This window comes from Phasianus colchicus, chromosome 4 (genome assembly GCF_987193195.1).
Source record: "Phasianus colchicus chromosome 4, bPhaCol1.hap1.1, whole genome shotgun sequence".
NCBI classification, from domain to species: Eukaryota; Metazoa; Chordata; class Aves; order Galliformes; family Phasianidae; genus Phasianus; species Phasianus colchicus.
The window spans coordinates 69,023,930-69,047,451 of NC_143439.1; the positions used below are offsets into that span (position 1 = coordinate 69,023,930).

The 23,522-nt window shown below is 36.2% G+C and overlaps 1 protein-coding gene across 2 annotated transcripts in view; it reads right to left on the reverse strand.

The window, feature by feature from the left end:
* Positions 1-23,522, reverse strand: part of CTNNA2 (catenin alpha 2) — a 465,672-nt gene that overhangs the window by 408,470 nt on the left and 33,680 nt on the right. The gene's annotated exons all lie outside the window — the stretch shown is intronic.

Consider the following 23,522-nt stretch of genomic DNA (forward strand, 5'->3'; position numbering starts at 1 on the left):
CCAGTTTAATTATTTCCTTCATTATAATCAGGAATAATTATAATAATAATAAAACAACTAGAAGTCCCATATAACTGGAAGACTGTAAGAAATGTAGTAGGGAAAGTAATATTATTTTATGCATTTCTTAAGATTCAAATCAAGTCCTCTTTACATAAAATCCAAAATGTTAGAAGTTGCTAAAAAAAAAAACACAGCTGACAAATTACTTACACTATTACAAAACAGAGACCTTAAGTGAACAACAATCAAGAGTACAGAAATTGCTCTTCCAATAGCAACATACTTAAAGTTGATTTCAATATGGAACACATTCTGTACTTATCAATATCATCTAGTACATACAAAAGTTCCACTGCCTTATTGAAAAGAATTTCAGACAAATTACTGCCAATTAAAATCAACAGACTGGTAAGTTTATATAAAATTAATTCACATTCTGATGAAAGATTTTCACTGCATTACTAGCTGACAACTTTGTAGTTCTTGCACAAGAACAGAGATATCAGAAATCACTGATCGATGTACTTATAAATCACACAGGCCTCAGTCTGCTCTCATTTACAAATATTTAGTAGCAGAATTATCTGATAATATCTAGCGTCAACTAAAATTACTATTATTCAGCTTCCACTCAAAAAAACATGAGGCTTCACAGCAGTAAAAGTACCCACATGTATCATTATAGTAAAGTATGAGATGGTTTCTAGTTGCTGTAAACATGGGCAGTGTGAGAGCAATTCTCATTTTTTTATCAGATAACATTTAATTATCTTTCAGAACCTATATGTCTCTCTAGAAAGATGGTTACTACTCCACTGGACTCTGTATTCACAACATAAGTCTTAGGCAGACTGTGATTCCAGTCAATAATTTATGAGTTCTGATACTTATAAACCTGTGAAATAGAGTTTTTCTTTTTAATAAGCACATTTTTCCTCATTAACTATTAACACAGATACAGAAACATTCACTTCTCACAAAGCAAAAACTAATTAAAAGCTGTAACACAGACCAAAGTCTAGAAAAGAAACGAGTTTCAGCGGATAGCAATCATACAGGTAACACAACATGTAAAGTTGACAACTTATTGTTTCAATAAGAATAGTGCCTCAGTTTCAACCTTCATTAAGAAATAAGGAAAATATCCTTCAAATTTCAATATGAAAGGATAAGCAATTCTTTCAACTACAAAAGATAAACATGCATGATAAAGCCTCATTAAGAGCCTATAAAAGTTTCTCATTTGCAACAAAATTTACTCCAACACCACAAAGAAGTAAAATAAAACAATTAGTCCATTCTTCCTCAACATTCCTCCAGCTGCTCTCATAATAAAAGTTTCAAATAACAAAAGAATGTAAAGAAGTTACCTGCACAACTCCGAGTATGTTCAGAGTTGGTATTTCCCTGATACTGACTAATTCTTCCTTGCCATTTCTACAACAACCCTCCTGTATTGATTGAACAGGTGAATAAGTACTGCTCAATTGGAGAAAGGAAAGGATGCTGACAATGCCTTATTCCTGCTTTGACCAAATATCCCCTAAATCGTTCCCTTCCAGTGCTTCACTGAAAACAACCTGCTCACAGTTTGAACCTGGCTCGTGGTTGCACACATAAGGAAGACATCCTGTCTGATCAGAGGATAACAACATCTCATAACATCTTTCATACTAACATAAAAGTCTGTTATCATAGACAAAAAAAGGCGCAAGGAAGAGAGATCCCCCTTCCTATTGCTATCTAGGTTGAAATGATACCTGTTATTTCCTTTGGCATCCTATTTTTTGCACCCTATTTTTTACTCCTCTCTGGAGTTTCCAATTTATTGCCATTGTTTTTTAATGCTCAGCAACACACTTCAAGAAAAAATCTTTTTTTTGTTTTTCAAAATATTATAATACATTTCTCATCTAAGTTCCAGCCTCTGTTACTCAGAAATACAAACTGATCATTCTTTGGGGGTAAATCCCATTGAATTAAACTTCCACGCTGTATAGTTAAAAAGTCGTTCTTAATAGAAAGTTTCATTCAAACTTATTCTTTGTTGTTTGCACATATTATCTACTGGAAGACCGTTGTTACTAAGCAGGAATTCAAAATTTGGCATTATTAAATAAGGAAAGTCTGTTAATAGCACTCTGGACATCAGAATTCTAAAGCGACCTTGCATAGATGACTGACAGTACTAATCCAGAAAATAACTCCATATTAATAATATATTTTAGGGATGTTATTGTCTAACTGTACTCCTCTCCCAGCATACGTGCTACAGTATGTCTGCCTCGTTTTCAGGTTTTCTTCAATGCAGCAGCACAGAACTTTCTGTTCCCTACCCAGCCCAGCAGCTTCTACAAGGTGAATAAAATTGCATTAGGAAGTCTGTCTTCAAAGTATCATTGATAAAGAAAATAATTGTTTATTTTAATCATTGATCCAGTGGAGTGGATTACAACTATAGCCAAATTCTAACTATGCCAGTGGAATTCTGTACTAAAATAGCAGCCCCTAAAAATCTAACCCCACAATCACCCTTAGCATCAATGTGTTATAAACAGACCTGTTTTACCATTTGGAACCTTCTATAGAAGCACAGCATTTTGCATGCAAAATTGCTTATTTGTGCACCATACTATAACATATTGTTTCCTGCACAATGGACTCCTTTCCCTTGTGATTTACATACATAAATGCCCAGTGAGGTGGACAAAAATTGCTTATAAGTGACAGCGCATCTCATTTCTGTGCTGCAACTTAAATGTCATATTTAAGATATTTTGAAAGCAAAATGAACTCTACATTTTTTTTTATAAATATAAGTATTGCCAGCACAGAATAGGCCTCCAGGTGTCAGTCCAGTTCACATCTGCAACACCAGATATGGCAGAGACAAAATAAAAGAAACTCCTCATGTTGTACTAAAGAAATACTTTAGTATTTTCTACCTTTATTAAGAAATAAGAAAAATATCCTTCAAATTTCAATATGAAAGGATGAGCAATTCTTTCAATTACAAGAGATAAACACACATGATAAAACCTCATTAATACTTCAGTATTTCTTTATATAATTCTACTTGATTCCTACCAAATCTATAGGATTAATCTGGTGGCAAGACTAGTTTAGGTAGACTGTTAGCACAGATCTGTACTTGCAATATTACTACAGCAACGCAAAAAATGGCTTTCATAGTAGAGAAAGATGTCCAGAGACAGGCCTGTGCACTGCAGAGGAGTTGGGCAAGATGACCTTTAGAAGGTCCCTTCCAATTCAAACAATTCTGTGATTCTACAAGATGAAAAAAATGACAAAAAATTTGCAAAAATATAAAATAATAGTTAACCCTTTTTTCCAAAGATTAAGTTTATAGTAGTTTTAATCATTGAAGAGATTTATGTGGACCATTAAAAAGAATACATACTTCACAAATCATTACCTCACATCAAGTCCATGAGCCCAAACATGCTTTAATTCATGCTTTAAACCAATGCAATCTTCCAGGCTGAGGCCAACTCAGCTCTTTTTGCATGCACTTAATTTTTTGTGATAACAGTGCAATAAACTCCATCAGAACATAACCTGGTTGAAATATAACTAATCCTACAAAAGTAGAATGAGTTTTCAGCTCCCTGCTTCACTTCAGAGCCACAAGAGGGACAGCACCAGCAGAAGGAAACGCTCTGAACACAGCAATGATGATGGGGAGGACTGGATTGCATCCGCCTCAGCAGCATGGACACAAATTGCTTGAAGGTGCCTGCAAAACTGAATGATAAACATTCTGTGCTTTCTTGGATCGTGTCCTTATGTTTAGAACTGTGTCAAAACAAAAACTTTTCAACAGAGAGATGCTTATGCTAAGAGTATGGAATTCCTTACGGCAGGATACACAGTGGATTGCAACAGATACAGAAAAATTCTGTCTAACTTCGCAAATACATTTTTGTGCTTCACTGAGAGTTAGAAACCTAAAATACATGACTGGTTATATCCCTTAGTGTGCGCGTGAAGTTGAACTGCTTGCCATCAGTGATACACGAGCAGGCTCCGAATTACCAAGCATGATTACAGAGTACATAAGAGCACAAACCAGCTCAGATCCTAGCACATGCACAGTCTGGGGATCTCCACCTCTGAGCTAATCTGTCTGACAGAGGACTGTCGTGATGTATATATAGCTGAGATTTTTCCATTACCATGCATCTATTGGCAGTATTCAGTACTGCACAGACTCCGGTATCTGGTCCAAATGATGAAGTGCTATTGCAAGAAATCTGATATTTAAGTAGGCTGGCTTCCAACACTGTCCACATCCATTTGCCCATTTTTTGTCTCAGGTAATACAAGAACAGAAGTTGAGACATTCTCAACCCAGTTCCCCTTTTTCTACTTCAAATAATACAAGTAAAGGCAGAAAGACATAGAAAAAGATACAGCATGCATAGCAATTGCAAGGAAAGGAAATCAAGGGAAAAATATTAACAGTCCAGAGATTAACAATGAGGAATAGAAGAGCAGTGGAAAAAATGAGTAGAGAACATCACTTTCTGCAGAGAAAACCACATCTCATTAGTCAGCGACAGCCAGTACAGCTTCCAGCAGAGCTGGCTGAAATGATAAAAGTTGACATGGGCAGTTCCTGTCACCTTGCTTAAAAAAAGGGAAGAGAAAAAAAAAATAGGGAAAAAAAAAATGGATCAAGATGGTTTGGAGGAGTATCTGTCTCTACATGTTTAGATAACAAGTTTGTGACATACTTGCTTGTTTTGTTTCATAAATGTGATTCTTCTCTCTTCTTTCCTAAAGCTTAGACAGGAAAAACAAACCAAAATAAACTTTTGGCCCCAGTCCCAACTACACGGAATTTTTAACTTGAGCTTTTCTAAGCTTTCAACTTCCTTTTGGATTCACAATGCTCTCCCCTTCTGCTCACCCTCCACCTCCACAGTGGGTTGAGATTCCCATCTGCCCTCAACAGAGTTCACACATGGAAGAAGTCCACTAAGGAAACCTGAAATTCTACTCAGTAAACCATTGATTAAGGAGGAAAAAGACCTTGACAAGGGGAAGATAACCTCGGTAACAAAGTTAGTGAAATGGTGACCACAGGGTCCCCTGTCATGGAAGCAGAGAAGTTATAATAAAGCAACATCTGAGTCATTCACATTTCTCAGGCATGTTACGCAGCTCCTTCTAGGAGACAACTGCCTACACCAGGAGCTGATTGAGTTGAGAAGGAAAACTACCCTTAGAAATTAAAGAGACTGTGGAAAAACTCATACAGAAGGTGTAAACTGCAGTGTAAGGGTCAGGGTAACAGGAAGATTCCCCCCTTTCATCCACCCACAGGACTTACATCCCTTTCTGCTTTAAGTAAAAGTGACAGCATTTCACAACTCTTCATGAAGCATAGTTGCATGCAACATTCAAGTTGTTTTGAATGTTACATCTATACACGGCTTAGAAAAATAACTCTAGTTTAAAGGCTTACCAGTCTGTGGTTTCGTGTTGACTATCAGGCAATCCAAACATGAGAGTCCAATCTAAGAAGCAGTGGATGTGTATCCCATTGGGTCCAGCAAACGTTTGAGCTGCAACTGGTTGTACCAGGACCATTTCAGAAAGAAAGTAGGGCAAACAATAAGAATCTGAGGACAATTTGTGGACAGTGAGACCATTACTTCAGCCCTCTGCTGGAATTCTGTATACAGAAGGTCCTCACTTTAGAGGATGCTCGACATAATTTCCAGTTCTTAAATAAGAATCTAATGGTTGTCTGGCTGTGAGGAAAAAGGTGATTTGGAGAAAGCTACCAGTAATAAAATGAAAAAAAGGGGGAGGAGGGACATTGCTTTCTATTTTGTTCTCACAAACATTAATACTACAATTGCTTGATATGAAAATTAGTTCACTCTAAGATGGTAGCATTCATCCTGAATGAATGTGCTTGAAAACTGATTTAAACAGCCAAGTTTAAATCCCTAGCCAATCCCTATGTTCGAATATTTTTTCTTGTCTTACTCATAGGAACATGCTTTTGTCCACTGCATAACTTTTAAAAGAAAGGTAGAGGAGCTTCCTAACGTGCAAGGTGAAACAGAATTGGGAAAAAAAAAATCTCTATCAAAAGGGAGTCAAAGCACCAGCAAAAGACTGTCAAGTCACAACTGTATGAGTAAAGAGTTTCGCATAAATCCCTCTGTATTCACACTAGCCCTCAGTGCCTCCTAATAGAAGTCTTCTCACAGACTGTTGGAAGTGATCAAAGCCTCTGAGATCAATGCTGCTGAGATGCCGGTTCACACAGGGCCACATTGCAAGCTCAAAAAAAAATCCAAAAGATTTTACAACCAGGTCCTTGGCGCACATTCTGTGCTGTGCATTCTCACTTCATCACATTTCCCCCCAAAATGACATCCGATGTGTAACTACAGTGAAATAATACCTTCAAGTTATTCATATAGCTGTGGATATGATCAATTTACATAAACAGATGTTAGTTTTCTGTTAATAACTTTTAAAAATATTTGAGTTCTTTCCTACTAGAGACAGACATTAAATTAAACCTAAGTCTTACAAAAAGAGAAAAAAATGAAATTTTATTCACTAAATCTACTTTCTTTTTGTTATTTCCATTCACTGTGTAAGACTAGCATAGGTAATACCAATATATTTTACAAGAGCATAGAAGTAACAACTATCTTTGGTTTAAACTATTGCACATTTGCTCTCCTTGAACACAGAATCATTCTCAATAATTAAAACAGTTCTTAAAAAAAAAAAATTCTTAAACGTAGCTCTTAACCATGAATTTGCAAACTCCTGCATGTAGGGGTCATCCTTTCACTAGAAGTATCCCATTTGCAATTCCTCAAACTTGGAAACTCCAGTTAACATTAACTCTGTATTTCCCTGTCTTCATTGCTCTAAGAACCACCTATTCCATAAGATCAACCATTGCTACCTGCAAATTGAATAATTTACATGTTTTTCCTTATCTATAGCCAATGTTTTAGGGTGTGGTTTTGGTGTTGTTTTTTTTCTTTTTTTTTTTTTTGTGCTTTTTAGTTTGCTATCTTTTTAAGGTGACAATTTCCCTGCTAGTTTGACTACAGAAGCGATGTTGTCATTATAACCTCTATACATCCTTTTTCTTAATTAAGGTTTAAAAGGTTTTTGCTTTTGTCACTCCAGTAGTAATGCTATTTTCCTGCATTGAACAAGATCTATTAGTTACCTGACTACAGACAGAACCAGCCCAAAGCTTGCCCAATTCCACTGTGACACAGTGGATGACATCAGTCTCCCCTTGCCCTTGTAAAGTCTACAAGCTCCAATACCAGAGAGGTGGAGGTGTTTCATTTTCCGACTCCATAACCAATGCATTAAACAGGTTTGATCTCAAACAAAGCCCAGTGGGAGCACAGTTGCCATTTCCCTCTGCAAGAATTTATAGCCGTTAATAACCTTTCTGAATGCTCCCACCAGCTTCCAGAAGCAGATACCAGCAACAAGAGAATACATGTATTTGTCAAACTGTTCATCTGCTGCCTGGAAGAATCTGAGAGAAATTACCTAACCTTGTTGTTGTTAAATATGCTTCTTCCTTTGAATGTGTTAGGTTTCCTTTAAGTTGTTTTCTCCCTAGCAAGGCCATTCAAAGTAGGTCTCACTGAAGCCATGTGTCATTCCGGTATTATTTATCATGATTTTCATTCATACCAAAAAGAACAAAGCAAAACCCCATAATGGTGAAAATAAGAAGTTTTAAGACTAAGAACTGAATTGTTTAATGATGCATGGTCTCTGATTACTAGAACTTGACGTTATTCTTAACGCTGATGGGTGTTCCAATCACATTGTATATAATGCTGATATACAGAAGCTTTTATCTTCCTCAGTTGTGTGTTCACAGAATTTGCTGTAGTTTCACTATTTAATCCTGAAATACTATGCAACAGCATAAGAATCACAGCAACTTCAGTATATTGTTAAATGAATTAATTTAATTAAAGGATAATAAAGGTCTGTTTCTTCTTGGGACGCAGAACCATAGAATGGTCTGGGTTGAAAAGGACCACAGTGCTCATCCAGTTCCAACCCCCTGCTATGTGCAGGGTCACCAACCAGCAGACCAGGCTGCCCAGAGCCACATCCAGCCTGGCCTTGAATGCCTCCAGGGATGGGGCATCCACAACCTCCTTGGGCAACCTGTTCCAGTGCATCACCACCCTCTGAGTGAAAAACTTCCTCCTAAGTTTCTCTTTATTCAAAATGAAATAAGTAGCAGATATGAGTTATGATTGTCTACATTAATCTAAAAGATGACATCTAAAGCCACAACAGCACAAACCACATGATTAGTGACATTAAAAGAGTCACTGTTTCTCCTAAAACCTATACATGATTTTGAAAGATAAAAACAATCTAATGTGAAGAGATCAGAACTCCTAACACCTGCTGCCTCTCTAATCTGTTTCTCTAATTTTGATTTTATCTTTATTTTTTCCTCAAAATGTGGAGCACTGAAGACATTCTAGAAGAGTAGGATAAAACCCTGGGACTTTGTTTAAAATTAGAAGGCAGAATGACCTTAGTAAGGCCAACAATCCAACATCAAACTCACAAAATAGAATCACAAATAAGGGGAAGAGGGTGCACTTAATACTGTTAACTAAGAATTAACACAAGGGTTACAAAATGACCGTAGCTATCATAGATTATTTTTAATTATAAGTACTTTAGAGAGGGTTTTTGTTTTGTTTTTTTTTTCTCCAAAAAGTGTTTTCAACAGACTTCTCATATCAGGCTGAAATTAAACAAATTCTGCATAGAAATAAAGAGCTTTGAAAAATATTGCCAAATAGCAAAACTACTTATAAGAAGCAATTTATAAGGACTTGAGATGGATTTTCTATCACTGCTTATTTCAAATGCAGAACTTCACTGCCTCAAAGGTAAGGATTACTGTAAACAGGACTTAATTCATTAAAAGATATGATGCATGTTATGCAGGCGATTACATTAATCACATCTCTTCCTTCCAGCATTCCATTCAGTGAATGCATTGCACCTTCAGAACCTTGCTATTTTACCTTAAATGCATCACAAGACAGGAAAAAAAACAAAAAAAAACAACAACATAAAAGCAAAGAACGAAGTCTAGCTTCCTTTCCCAAAATCCTGTGTAACCATTCATACTCTGATAGCCACCTGATGGGACCCAACAAATCACCCGAGAAGCAGATTCACATGCTCCAGCAATAACAAAGTTCATTTTTTGTTGAAGTGAATTCCAGAACTGCTGGAATCTAGCATTGAACACTGTGTACAAGCTACCACACTACTTCCCATAGAGAGGAACATAGATTGAAGAATTCCAGCTCATTACAAATGCTCCTGTTCAGGTCAGGCAGGCCACTGACATCTAGAGATTTATGTCCATGGCAACTTAACTTGTATGGCCAGACACCTTTAGGCACTGACTGGTACAATTCACTCACTACTTCATTAAGTCTATCCATAAAATACAGAAAATGACCTGATGTGAAGAATTAATTCATTGAGGTTTGTTTGTTTTAAGCAATGTTGTCCAGCTTTAGTTATAGGAATTACTCACTAAGGCAAGAGATGAAAAGACAACAATCTAGTCAGAAAATGACTGAGATTAGAAAGGACCTCAACGAACACTGAGCAATAGTCACAGTTGATATTTCAACTACGCATACAGAATAGTAGCATAAAAAATTACTATCATTGTAGGTGATTTTCTAATTACATCACCATTTTAAAATTTCTTCCTTGATAAGCTAAAATGAGAACATGAAAAGGAGATGGACCTGAAGATCTTTATGGGTCCCTTCCAATTCAGGATATTCCATGATTCTAAGTGTCATCATCACTTCTATTCACTGCAGAGGGATGGAAGGCATCCAGTATTACCACTTGTCCTTGAGCACGGTATATTCATTCTTAAAGCCAAGTACTTTTTGGTTTTGTATACTGTACTCAAATAACTAGTAAATAGGTGATTGCCTGCAAATCCTCAGCTGCGTGCTCAAGATTTTCCACAGCATCCTATCACTTGTTCTGCTGCCATGTACCAAGCATTGTGAGCTTGTCCCTTATGGCTATGTTGTGATTATCGTTAGTTGTTTCTTACTGCCTGTTTACATCCTATTTCTTAAATTCCTTATTTGCCTTAACATAATTCCACTGTGCAATACTATTTTTTTCAGTAATTCTTATCACTGCAGTTCCAGCTTTCTAGTATCTGAGAGCAAACTACACGTGGCTGCTTCTAGTCTACACAGCCTACATTCTAGCTTGCATTACAAGATCTAATTTATTATCATCAGTCTGTAAATTGTTGCTTTCTGTGCAGAATTCATAGCTTAACATTTTTCTCCACTTCATTCTATGAAGAGAGAAATCAAGCAGTGAGCCTACTATTTCTATGACTACCCTGCTCATACATTTCAAGACTTATTCGTTCCTTTTTTTTTTTTTTTCCATTAAGGTGCAACTGCTTCATCCTCTTTGCATTAAACTTTGAGTCCAACCCAGTGTAACCTGCAACACCTGCAGAATGAACAGCCCTTCAATAATGCTCTTTATTAAAGGCCTGAAAGTCTTTCCTCAAACTTCAGTTATAACCAACAAATGAAATATGGAGATGAAACAGAGGCAAACTAAATTTACAATTTTCTCAGCTTCTTCAGTTTGTTCTTATGCATAGAGACATTATTTACTCTGGCTAAAACCTCTACAGTGATTGTCCTGGAAACATTTAGAAAAAGATTATTTCTTTATAAGTTAGCTGTTGAAGTCTGTGACATTACCACAAGTGAACACAGGACAGTTCCAATAAGCCAGTGACAATGCTAGACTACATCTGCAATTGCTAACAGATCGAGAGAATTTCTCAGACTCATCACAGTGACTGTAATTAGGCTCTACATCAACTGTTACTTTGAGGTGGATTCACTTACAGCTTTTCTTTCAATTAAGCAAGCCAAAAATACTACGAGGGTTTTTGTCATGATTGTAGCTGGAGTAGAGATAACTTCATTTGTAAAGATGTGTGTGATGTCATGTTTTGGGTTTTGATGAAAACAGTGTACAGTTTTTGATAGTACAGAAATGTTTTAGTTGTTACTCAGTAGTCCTTCTCCCCATTAGTGGCTGATAGGAAGAAGTAAATGAATTTCTTTTTGTGATTTCCTTCAATATGTGGTTTTTGCTTTATCTTTATCTCAAACCATCCATTCTTACACTCTTAGCTCTTCAATTCTCTCCCACCTTGCACTCCCATTCCATTTGGGTAAAGTGAGCAAACAGCTGCAAAATTCTGAGCTGTCTGCTGAGGTTAAACCACAAGAAGTGTGAATTAGTAAAACTAGATGTTATTAGAACATAGCTTAGCCATTAAAATAAAGAAAATTCAGACAGAAGGAGCCAAAATGAAAAGGATTTATGAACATCTGTTTTCCCTCTCCTCTGTGCCCTTCCACTGCAGGTCCTTCCTTTCATCTCACTTTCAGATCTAGTATTTTGTGAAGGCTTGTTGGGTAGCAGGGCTTTTTATTATGTCTTTAATCACCAGAAAAAAAAATGTATTTCACTTTAAAACATGAATTTGGGTGTCTATTCCATACTTTTCAGGTGCTTCCATATTTCTAGTAATGCCACCAGGTTCAGATTTGGTTTGTATCTCACATAGAACCCCATATCCTTATAATTGAAACAGACAATAGATAATATGAGTCTTATAGTTTGTTTTCCTTTTTTCCCTGTCCTTTTATACTTTTGAGAAACAAAAGCAGTGACCATAACCAATCTCAAGAGTGGGTACAACTGTAAAAGTACAAAATGCCAACCTGCCCAATCCAATCATTTAGTCATTTCTCTTTTTTTTCCCCCTTCCTATCAAGCGTGAACAATGAAACAGAATCACACTGAAGTTCTTGAAATGATAATGAAAAAGATGGATGAAATTTAACTTAGATAAACGTAAAATGATTGACACTAGGAAAAAAGAGCAGTTTTCTGATTATACACATAATGATGGATTACATAGTGTTCCTGCATATTAGAATAAGTGTGTGAACTATAGCTGTATGTAAATGTCAGCTTAGCACAGAATAACAACAAAAATAAAGTGAGGAATCATTCTGAATGGGAAAGAGAATACAAACAAGCAATCAACAGAAAATAACATTATGCCTCTATAAATATGCCTCATCATTTGGTCACTACTTTCCTAAAAAGAGTATTGCAGAACAGGGGAATAAACAGTGGCAATAAAGACAGGCAAAGACTTTGAGGAACACCTAAATGGACTAAGAATCTTCAGGGTACAGAAAGGAAGACTGAGGGGGAATACAGTAGAACAATAAGACCTTAAGTATTGTGGAAAAAAAGTGAAAAAATCTTTGCACATCTTTCTCCACAAGAAACAAAGAATTAAAATAAGCTTGCATTTTCAGTTATCAGCAAAGATTTTGGAACTCTGGCAGAGGGCACTACAGATGCCATAAGTTACACATCAGGTTAAAAAAGAAAAGAGTCGATACATTCATGAAAGGGAAAAATATAACAAAAATAAACAAGCAATAAAGAAGATTTAGCAATAAATAATCTGTTCCATATCTGGATGACTCCTAGGGTTGTCTTTCATTTGACACAGAATCATAGAATAGAATCCTTAGAGCTCAAAGGGACGTCTGAAGGCCATCAAGTCCAACTCCCATGCAATGAATGGGGAACGTAGAAGACATTACTTTTCTCCAAATATAAAACTATTACATGTTTCATATTCCTTATTTGATCCCTTTATTTATTAACTGCAAAAGCATATGTGATTTTTTCCTAAAATTTAATGCTCAGCAACTCCCAACATATAAAATACAATATATTCAAGAGAGATATAAGCAAACTACAACCATTCTAGTTTTTCTAGCATGAAAAACCCTTTATAAAATCCTCTCAGCAGGAGAAAAAAAATGAACTACGAAACCATATCTTGAAATCCTATCAAATTATCAACTTTCCTCCATTCAGTTATATTGTTTACATGTTAACTTACAATTTCTTTCTTATTAAAAACTTCTCTATGCATTGCACAACCTAATTCCAAATTTGCTGTAAAAAGGGCTGAAGTGTAAATGCCAGAAGGTTCATTTAAAAGAAAGAAATTCCATCAATTGCTTTTTATTTACTTTAATTTATCTTGAGAGACAGCACGTCACATTAAAACTTTCCAAGAGCTGTACTGCCAGAAATTTACTGACCTTAACCTACTTCACATATATCAGTTCACTGAAACACTTCTTCAGCTTCCCCTATAATTTCATCATGATTTTGCAATATTAATCCTTCCATAATTTTTAATTTCCTTGTACTGTAAGAGGTCGATATGAATTTGGGAGCACTGCCAGGCAGCTGGCACCATGCACAGGAACTTTTGATGTAGGTATGCAAAGTAAACGGAAATTATCAACTAAATCTAAGTCTCAGCTATGTAAATTTTGTGTCAATACATCACAAAGAGCACATTTAATCAAACCTATAAATGAATCTGATCTATACACTAACGTCAAACCACGATGTTACACAGTATTACCAAACTATACAAATTACTAAACCCAGAAACCTACCATTTCAAACCTACCATTTGAAATCTAGAACTACACGCAGAAATTTAAAGTAGTATTTATTAAAAATTAGAATACTGAAAGTTAAGTTTATTGGTCAGAGCCTTTTGCCTGGGCTATCAAAGAAATATGTATGCATATACAATTTTAAAGCAAGTTAAGATTTCAGCCTTTTTCACCCATTGAAATATTAATAAAAGTTATAATTACTAAGACAAAAAAATCACATTTTTATTTGTATTGCCACTGAAATATCACTTTCAGAGTGTAAGTTCAAAAAGATCAAGTAATGCCGATGCAATAAATATCTCAACTTATCAGACATCTTTATTGCATAGGCTGACATAATTTGCGATGTGGACAAGCATTTCTCCTCCATTCTACTCATCTCAAGACATAAGGTGCATTGCCTCAGAGAATATGATGACCTAAAGGGGACAAACCTTCAGCGTTTACCTTTGCTTTTATACAGTGTCATCTTTCGTAACGTATTTAAATCCCCCATTCTGAAGAGAATTGTATAGACATCTCTTTCATTAACATTTTTGATGCTACATCTTTCATTTGGAAACAGAGTACTTTCTACTCATGGCTGACAAAAAAGCATGAAATCAGCAAGATTATTTTGTTGAGTTAATTTTGATCCTGTCATCAGTAGGACAAATGCCTAAGGGGAAAAAATGACTATTTGTTCTATGTTCTTGGTATAATCACTGTCCTAATCATCACTCATGTGTCTCACTTTCATTAACACTTATCTATTCATCATCCATAATGCCAGTCACTCAACTCCTAAAGATAACCCATTCCATTTTACCAGAAAGTAACAGAGGAATGAAGCACTTCAGCTTATCCTGGCTGGAAACACCGTACCCTTCAAGAACCCTACCAGTTCCACAAAAATAAACTTAATATAGACCCGCTGCTTTTAGAATGAGCTTTGTTGACCTTGCTCTCTGAAGCCTTTTACACTGTTCTTTTTGAATCACAAGAATTGTCTTCTTTATCACTTCAGATCCCTATGGCTAAGATTTTTCCTCATCATATCCTTATCTCATCCTTTATCAACTGCCAAAGTACAAATTCATCTCACGAAGCGTACCATCTCAAAGGACCAGCACATAATTTTATACTGTAACTGTAAACTACAATTTAAAATTACAACCAAAAGTGAATGGAAGTCTACAGTTAGATACTAAATATTTAATTTGCCTTCTTGTGAGATAATATGAATACATTTCTGTGACTGAAAGCCTGCTGCTCTTTTTAGTAATTATCTCCTCTTCATTCTGTATTCTTACTGCCCTCTGCCCTCCTAAATATAAGACACACACACAAAAAAAATAGATTCAATTTAAAATTAATTCGGAATCTCAAGCTTTTCTTCCTAACAAAAGGAAAATGGATGTACAGCTCTTCTGGAAATTAAAAAAGATCAATTTCTCAAGTTGCTCTTTATTTCCATGTTTACCACAGAATATAATACACAGATAAACTTTAATAAGAGTTAAAAAATATATATATGCGTGCAAAAATAACCTTCTAGTGTAAAAGACAATTTGACATTTTGGTTTCCTTAGTTATTAAATAGGAAAGAGAACTAATTTTATTTACCAAGCATTTATACACAGCTCCACAAATACCAATTACTGAAGTGTTTGCAGATCCATAAATAGATAAATAAATTCATGGAAATTGCTTATAACAGCTTTAAAATTTTAAACCCCTTTACATCAGAAATTCCTCATGCTTGCTAGCAAAAAAAAAAAAAAAAAAAAAAAAAGGTAAATTCAGTTCTAATACAATGATGTTGTTGTTCAGGCAGTTCCATGTCTTACCTGCCTCTCTCACAATTTACTCCCAGCTTCTCACTGTCTTCTGGGTTTCTAGGCAGAGCTGGCAGCACCAGACTCTATTACTAACCCCATCTCTTCCAGGGATTGGACTGATTCAGACTTTCCAAGCCACACAATTGAAGCTGCAATAAGATTTGTCATACAGGATGCTTTTGTGTAGTACACAGACAGCTTAACATCGCACATTGCTGATCCAACAGAACACTGTAGCATCTAACTGCACAGAAGCCTGAATCCAACAAATCTGAATCGTGGTGGTTGTTTAGAAGCCTATTATGAGTTTGTCATGCATTTGCCTATAAGTTTCCATTTCCTACTATGTGCCATTAGACATGAAGGTTGGTAACACAAATTCCAATTATTGGCAGTGTTAAACCATCAGTTCATTAAAAAATTACCTTTAAATCCAGTATTTGCATATTTCCTGGTCCATCTACCCTCCTCCAGATCACAGTACATATGATAGACACAAAAATCATAGAATTGTAGTGGGGACCAAGTTCAACCTCACTGCTAAAGCCTGCTCCTTACAGCAGGGCTGCACAGGTAGGCAACCAGGCAGATCTTGAATACCTCCAGAGGAGGCTCCACAACCTCTATAGGCAGCCTGTTCCAGTGTTCCATCACTCTGACAGTGAAGGAGTTCTTCCTTCCATTAATATGTAACTTCCTTAGTTCCAGTTTCTACCCATTGCCCTTTGTTGTACTGTAACCAAAAAGAGTCTTCTCCCATTGACTCGACTCCCATACTCTACGTATTTATAAACAGCAGTAGGATCCCCTCTCAGCCTTGTCTTCTGCAAACTGAAGAGTCCCAGCTCTCTAAACCTTTCCTTGTACGGGAGACACTCCAGGTCCTTAGTCATCCTCCACTGGACTCCTTCTAGGAGATGCTTGTCTTTTTTGAACTGGGAGCCCAGAACCAGATAAGGTACTCCAGCCACGGCCTGACCCACAGCAAAGTAGAGGAGGACTATGCTCTTTTTAATACACTCCAGAGTACTGTTGGCCTTCTTGGCCACAAGGGTACACTGCTGACTCAGCCAACCTGTTCGGCCACAAGGACACCCATGTCCTTCTCTGCAGAGTTCCTGTCCAGCAGGTCAGCCCCCAAACTGCAGCTGGGGCATGCAGTTATCCCTGGTGCAGGACTCTACAACTGATCTCGTTGAATCTCATCAAGTTCCTTTCTGCTCAATCCTCAGCCTGTCCAAGTTTTGTTGAATGGTAGCACAGCCTTCTGGCGTGTCAGGCACTCCTCCCAGCTTTGTAACACTGAAAATGATACAGTTATTTGAAGAAATATAGGTTTCCTGATTTTAACCTAGGATCTAATTTGGTCATCATTCACACCACCTACGAGGTCATCAAAACTACAGAATTTGAATTTGTCTTCAGCTCAAACGCTGTAATCAAAGGTCATGATGATGCTTGACATAAAAAAATATTGCAACTCATGCAATACAAAAGCTGGAAACTGACTGACCTGAATTGAATTTCCAAATAAGGTTGAATGGCATTTCCAAATTCACTGAAGATGTATTTAGTTACTTTCAGCAACTCAAATTACTGAAATCTACTGTTTGAAATGAAATCACCATCTACTGAAATCATTTAGCTTCTTACTCCTCCCCAAACGTGAGAAACAGAAAAATAGAAATCAACTTCTGAAAAGAACCTGGTTGAAGGACAGAGGAGAAAGCCAAACATTTATTCCTTTACGTAAATGTAAGAAAGTATTATCAAACCATTATGGCGTGATCTACATTGTAGTCCAACAGACTGGGAACTATGCCTAGTGCCTATGCTGTTTAGTTACATTAACATATGGCTGCAACATCTCAGTCATGCCATATACTAATACTACTACAATCAACATGTTTGATAAATATATTTACCCAGCCTATGGCATTTTCTGTCATTTCAGTCCTAAAGTGCATTAACCCACCCCATCTGGAAGATGAATAGTGCTATCTGTTACTTGGTTGATCACATCTTGCCCCTTGACTATCATCTGGAAACGTGCTTTGCCTTACAGTTCTGTCACAGCTCCGCATAAAACAGCACAAACCTACAAAGAGTAACTGAAAATGCTATATTTCAGACATATTACCTTAATAGTTTCATCTTGACTGAAAATAAAATTTAAAAAAGCACTTAGAATTGAGTGATGATTCCATCAGCCATGATGGAAACCAATGGGCATAGAAAAATACACTTGCCTTCAGGCTGGTGTCATAGCTGGTAGTTCCCTACCTTTTCTACTCCTTGGGTATTGATTCCGTAGGTATTCAGATAGCTTATACGTAACAAAAAGCTCAAAAAAGGAAAAAGAATGCAAGTAAAAAAAAACTCAAATTCTCTAACGGGAAATGAAAAGCAGTTAAAATATGCCACCAACTCCAAAAAGGCTAAATGCAAAGCCATGCTGATTTCTGACATTTTCATGAAGGATCTTGGGATGGAAGAGAGCTAAGCTTCATAAAATAATAATAAGAACAAAACACAATTTTATATAGCTGGATATGAAATATTCATATATATTCAAATTTACCATATATATTCATACATATTCACATGTGTCTATATATGTATATAGGACTCTACTGCAACAACTTCAGGTTTACCTTCTGCTTTAAAACTCCTAGAGAAATTACTGAATTTTTCTGGTACTGAAGCAAATAGCATCAATTTTTTTCCAACATTCTCTGTCATTTTTGTCTCCACCTGTCTCTTTTGTTAACTACAGACATTTAAAGCCTCAGGTATCAAGGAGATATCTCAGCAAGATTTCAGATGGGAAGAAATTCAGTATTTCTCACAGATGCACGGGTGCTTAGCCAGAATGTTATAAGGGCATCCAGTATGTAACACAAAAGAAGCAATCGCATGAATAAGGACCACACAGAAGAAAATCTTGTACCCAACAATACAGAGCAGCAAAGTATCATTTTCCACACCAGGTTACACAAGCAATTACAAATTCTAAAGCAAGTACGCTAAAAGGTCTATTTTGCACTAGAAAAGATATGATTTTACAAGCCCAGTATTATGTTTTCATTTATATAATCTTGGAACAAGGCCAGATCTGACTGCACACATTCTGTTTGACCTTTCAGGAACGCTTATTTCACTGCAGAACCTCCACACTAATACATAAGATTTAATTTTACCAATACCAGTGCCAGATACCCCCCTCCTAATTGTGAAGTAGTTATTTATAAATCCTCCAGGCACTGCCACTAGTGAAGTATCCACACCACAGATTAAACCAATGATCTCGGCTGTTTAAAGACAAGACAATAGCGATGAAGTTTACTGAGTCATTTTAATCTACACAGAACCTTGTGTTAATAGCAGACTTTGCAAAAAAGTAACTACAGTTTTCTGTGGCTTAAATCCCAGAGCCCAAACTCTTCAGCCAAGAACAAAAGCCTACTCCACTGACAGAAGGTGGCTGCAATTAAGGCACAATGAAGCCAAACCACCTGCAGATAGAAGTCAGGTAATTCCTGCTTTCTCGATACGCACTCCACCAGGTGCCTCTCAGATCACATTCCCTCATCCTCACAGAATGGCTTAGGTTGGACGGGACCTTAAAGCCCATCTAGTTCCAACCACATACCATGGGCAGGGTTGTCACCCACCGGATCAGGCTGCCCAGGACCTTATCCAGCTCAGGATACACCTTCAGGGATGAGGCATTTAAAACTTTTCTAGGCAGCCTGTGTTTGTGCCTCAACATCCCCTGAGTGAAAAGTTTCTAACATCGAATCTAAACTTCCCCTTTTAGATTAAAACCATTCTCTCTGTCCTATTTCTATCAGACCACATTTAAAATCAGTCTCCCTCATGTTTATGAGCTCCCTGTAAGTACAGGAAGGCTGCAATAAGGTCTCCCTGGAGCCTTTTCTTCTCCAAGCTGAAGAACCCCAGCTCTATCAACCTTTCTTCATAGGAGAGGTGCTCCAGCCTTGGAGTCCTTCTGAAAGCAAGCTCTTTCATACACATAGTTATGCATATTTGCATAAGTTCGATATTTTGTGGGTGTAAACAACACAGAACTGGATTAGAAGCTACAAAATTTAGTTTCAAATTCATCCTCAGCTTTTGTCTTTTCTAGCAGCATCACAATGTCGCTTGATCTGCATCATTCTCTTGCCTAGCAATAAACAAACGTGGGATTTGCTCCCATTCAAAGTACTGAAAAAATAATTGTATGAGAAAGAGCTGTCAAACGTTATGACAGCAGAACAACACTAGGAATATCTGCAGTGTATTACACAAGAAAACATTATGTATGAAATTCAGGAAGAAATGGTGGTGTACTTGAAGAAAGTGGATGTGCTACTTGCTTGAAGTGACTAGCATCTCGTTCACCTAGAAGCTAAAGGAAGGCTCTCTTACAAACACCTCAAATGATAATTCTGATTTTCTAAACATCTAGAACTTTGTATCACTTCACTTCTCTAATATTTACAATTGTTTACTTAATAATCAAATCATGTGGCAAATATTTTCCTGATAAGTCAGGAAAATCAATATAAAACTAACAAATTTGGAAGCTCTATTTGTTCTGAGATGCTCTTATTCTACCCCATTTGCTACACTTGTCTTTTTAATAAATGACCAATTTACTCACAATAACTCAAACAATACATACAATTTATTATGTGTTCAAGCCATCTACCTCAGTAGATTCATTAAAAATCTTGGAAAAATCAAATTAAAAAAAAAAAAAGACTACTTGCATAGCATAAGAGTTTCAAAGACTAACCAGATTAATGTGAGTTTTTCAGTCTTTTCATGATGAGTCTAATGACAAACTTAAGACTCAAGTCTCAAATTATACTTGATCACTACTGAAAGAACTTTGGGTTTATTTTTTGGGAATATACTTGCTGGTGCTGCACTCAATCCACCACATTCAAGGTATAATTACAATCCTGACTTGTACACATTAAGATAGCATTCATTGCCAATTTGGCAGTTCAAAAGTATGTGTCAGATACAAACGAATCTTAGAAGAGATGTAATTTTTTTCCCCTTACAGGCTACAATGGAGGCTCCAATCCTGTTTTATTGAATCCATCAGCAATTTTCTCTATCGGCTGCAATAAAGAAAAGATTAAAGTTCCTATTTTGTAAGATTGATGATGACTATGTGGCACCTTAAGCACAGAAAATACAGAATTGAGATTCCCTTCTTAGTCCTTTTGAACACGACCTTTTGGGGAGCGAGTTCCCCATTTCCTTTATATTGCACGCACATCTTGTTCCTTTATTAACAACCTTTGGTGAACATTTTTAGACAAATTGTACCAATTTTTCTTCTCCCGAAAACATTTCTAAAAATACCTTTTTGCAGAAGTTCAGTTTTGAAAAGATACGTTACCTTCTGATAATAGTTTTTTTGTAATCACTGTATTTTATTTGAAGTATACACTGACCTTCAGGTTATATTCTTGAGATATTAAGCAGGGAAATAGGACAACAGATTTGATTTGCATCTGTCTGCTTTTACAATAGAAGTCTAATGGTATGTGATACACACAGCATAACTGAATTATGGATCTCACTTAATACTCCACAGTAAATAAGAAATTCTTACTTAGTTACAGCATCAAGCCAATAAGAGCAATAATCATCATTAGAATGCAGGGATAGGTCTTTGTTTACTAACTAGTCTAGGAAGCTTATAAAGTTTTAAGATTCAATTCAGGGAAAGTAGGTGAACTGTTTACAAAGAAATAATGCGATACTGAGAACACTCGACCTAGATCCATTCATTTTAGAAGCCAGAGAAGCATTTACTGAGCTTGAGGGGAGACCTGGACCTTGAAAGCTACTCTTGAGTAGGGTCAACAACATTTTTATTCTTCCTGTCTTTGGGCAGACAGATATAAAAACATCAGCTATGAAGCTAATAACTAACATGGCCTGTTTATTCTATTGTGGACAGTCAATTTGTGAGCAGAATACATAAAACAAAAAGAGAACAGGACCATTCTATGTGGTCTAGACTTCTAAACACTCCCAACTAAAAGGTTTATTTTTATTTTTCAAACTTTCTCAGCACTTTTTTTCTGTTCTTTAAAAGCCTAATTGAGTGTATAACCAAAAAAAAAAAAAAAAAAAGCAAAAAAGGATTTCCATAGCAACTATTTCAAAGAATACAGCTCAGCAGCTCATAACAAAAACAATTTATGTACTTTGAACTGAAGTCTTTATTTCTGGGGATAGATTTCTTTATGAGTGCTTAAGTGAAAGCGTTATATTGGTTGTGAAGAATTTCACATCAACACATTATTAAAACATTAAAATTTTTCCAAAAGAATTTCACGTGACCCTCCAAGAAAGTTACATTAAATTTCAAAAACACAAATCAGATTCTGAAATTCTCAAGTTATTATGAAGACATTTCAGCTGATCTGCAATAAATTGCTTTAATATTTGAAATAGATATATTTTAATGTCATTACATTTTTAAAAACTTAGTTAAACAAGGATTTTTCCATAGCAAGGAAAAAAAAGAAAAGCAAATCTTCTGATAATAAAGCTGAAATCCATACGTTGCTTGGCTGCGTGTAAAGTTGCTTTGGGCTACTATTAAGTCTCAAGTCATTCTCTGTTGCAGTAGGTAACTTTTTGTAGGGACTCCATGATGGGGGACAAGATCTTAAACTGCCTTGGCAATAACCTCAAACAGCCTTCTGCCAATGAGCCACACTGAGCAGAACACCATTTTAAATAGCTGAATGGAAAGAGTAAAGGTAAGTTTATCTGAAACCCACTTTTTCCTCAAGGCTTTTAGACTTGGTTCCTGACTAAAGCGCTACACATCAGGATTCAGACTGGCAGTTCTCTTGCATTGCAAGCCATCTTTCCAAACAGGACTGTTGGTCACTCTCTTTATTTAGAGATGCAGCAGTCAGTGTCTGATTTCATCACCATACTCATGTTAACATGACTTCAAACAGACTGAGAGAAAGCTGCCTTTGACACCTTCCACAGCCAAGATCCTTAGAAAAGCATTACAAGCAGCAGAACACAGCTACCTCGCCTTCCAGTTCGTCCTTGCAATACTAGCATTCCCAAGTTCTCCTTTTACAACTAAATTCCATGAAAAAGTAAAAATAAAAATACAAAATTCTGATGAGAGTTTTGTTAGAAGACAGCTAAAGGTATGTAAACATAAAGTGACTGAGTGACTCAATGTTCATACAAGCAGTTCTGAGAAATTTCTGGTTTCAAGACGCTAAATAACAGTACCATTATTTATTTATACTACCATCATTAATAGATGATCATATCGAAATAGAAACATATCAGAGCATCTAATGTGACAGCGATGACTGAAGAAACAATTAGTTACTGTTGAAAGTGAAGTCTTTAGTCAAAACGAAGACGGAGATGTTCTGATAACTGAATGACCACAGACATGATTAGCTGTTTGATCAAAAGCACACAAGTTTGTTTACAGTTTCATAAAATTTTTCTTAATCATATTTAACTTAAACAGTACAGGTAGGCATAGAGAAATGACTACATTTAGGCAGAGGCTGTGATATTTGTTAGGAAATCATTACAATGGACTGCATTGAATGCATAACAGAAGTTCACATATTTCAAAACAAAAAAAAAAGTCACAGTAGAAATAAGAAAATTAGGTTTTACAACATATTTATTTAAGAAGTTGTATCTATTTAAGTCATTAAAAAGAAAAAGGAAATCACCAAGGGAAGGAATTATGAAAGCTTTACAACCAGTGACTCAAAAGAGGCTCCCAGGTATTCACCTCCTGCTTTCACCACCAATTTTAAAGATAAATAAACAGACATCCAAATTTAACCCAAAGTAATAAAGCTCAAAGACTTTAATCTGTTAACTATCCGTGCTAAAGTACGTAATGGAAAGCACAGCAATGGCAGCATAGTAGTAAGGTCTTAGGCTGCAGTAAGTGAGGATATGCTCAGATGCAGCAGCCATGGACACAGAAACAAGGAAA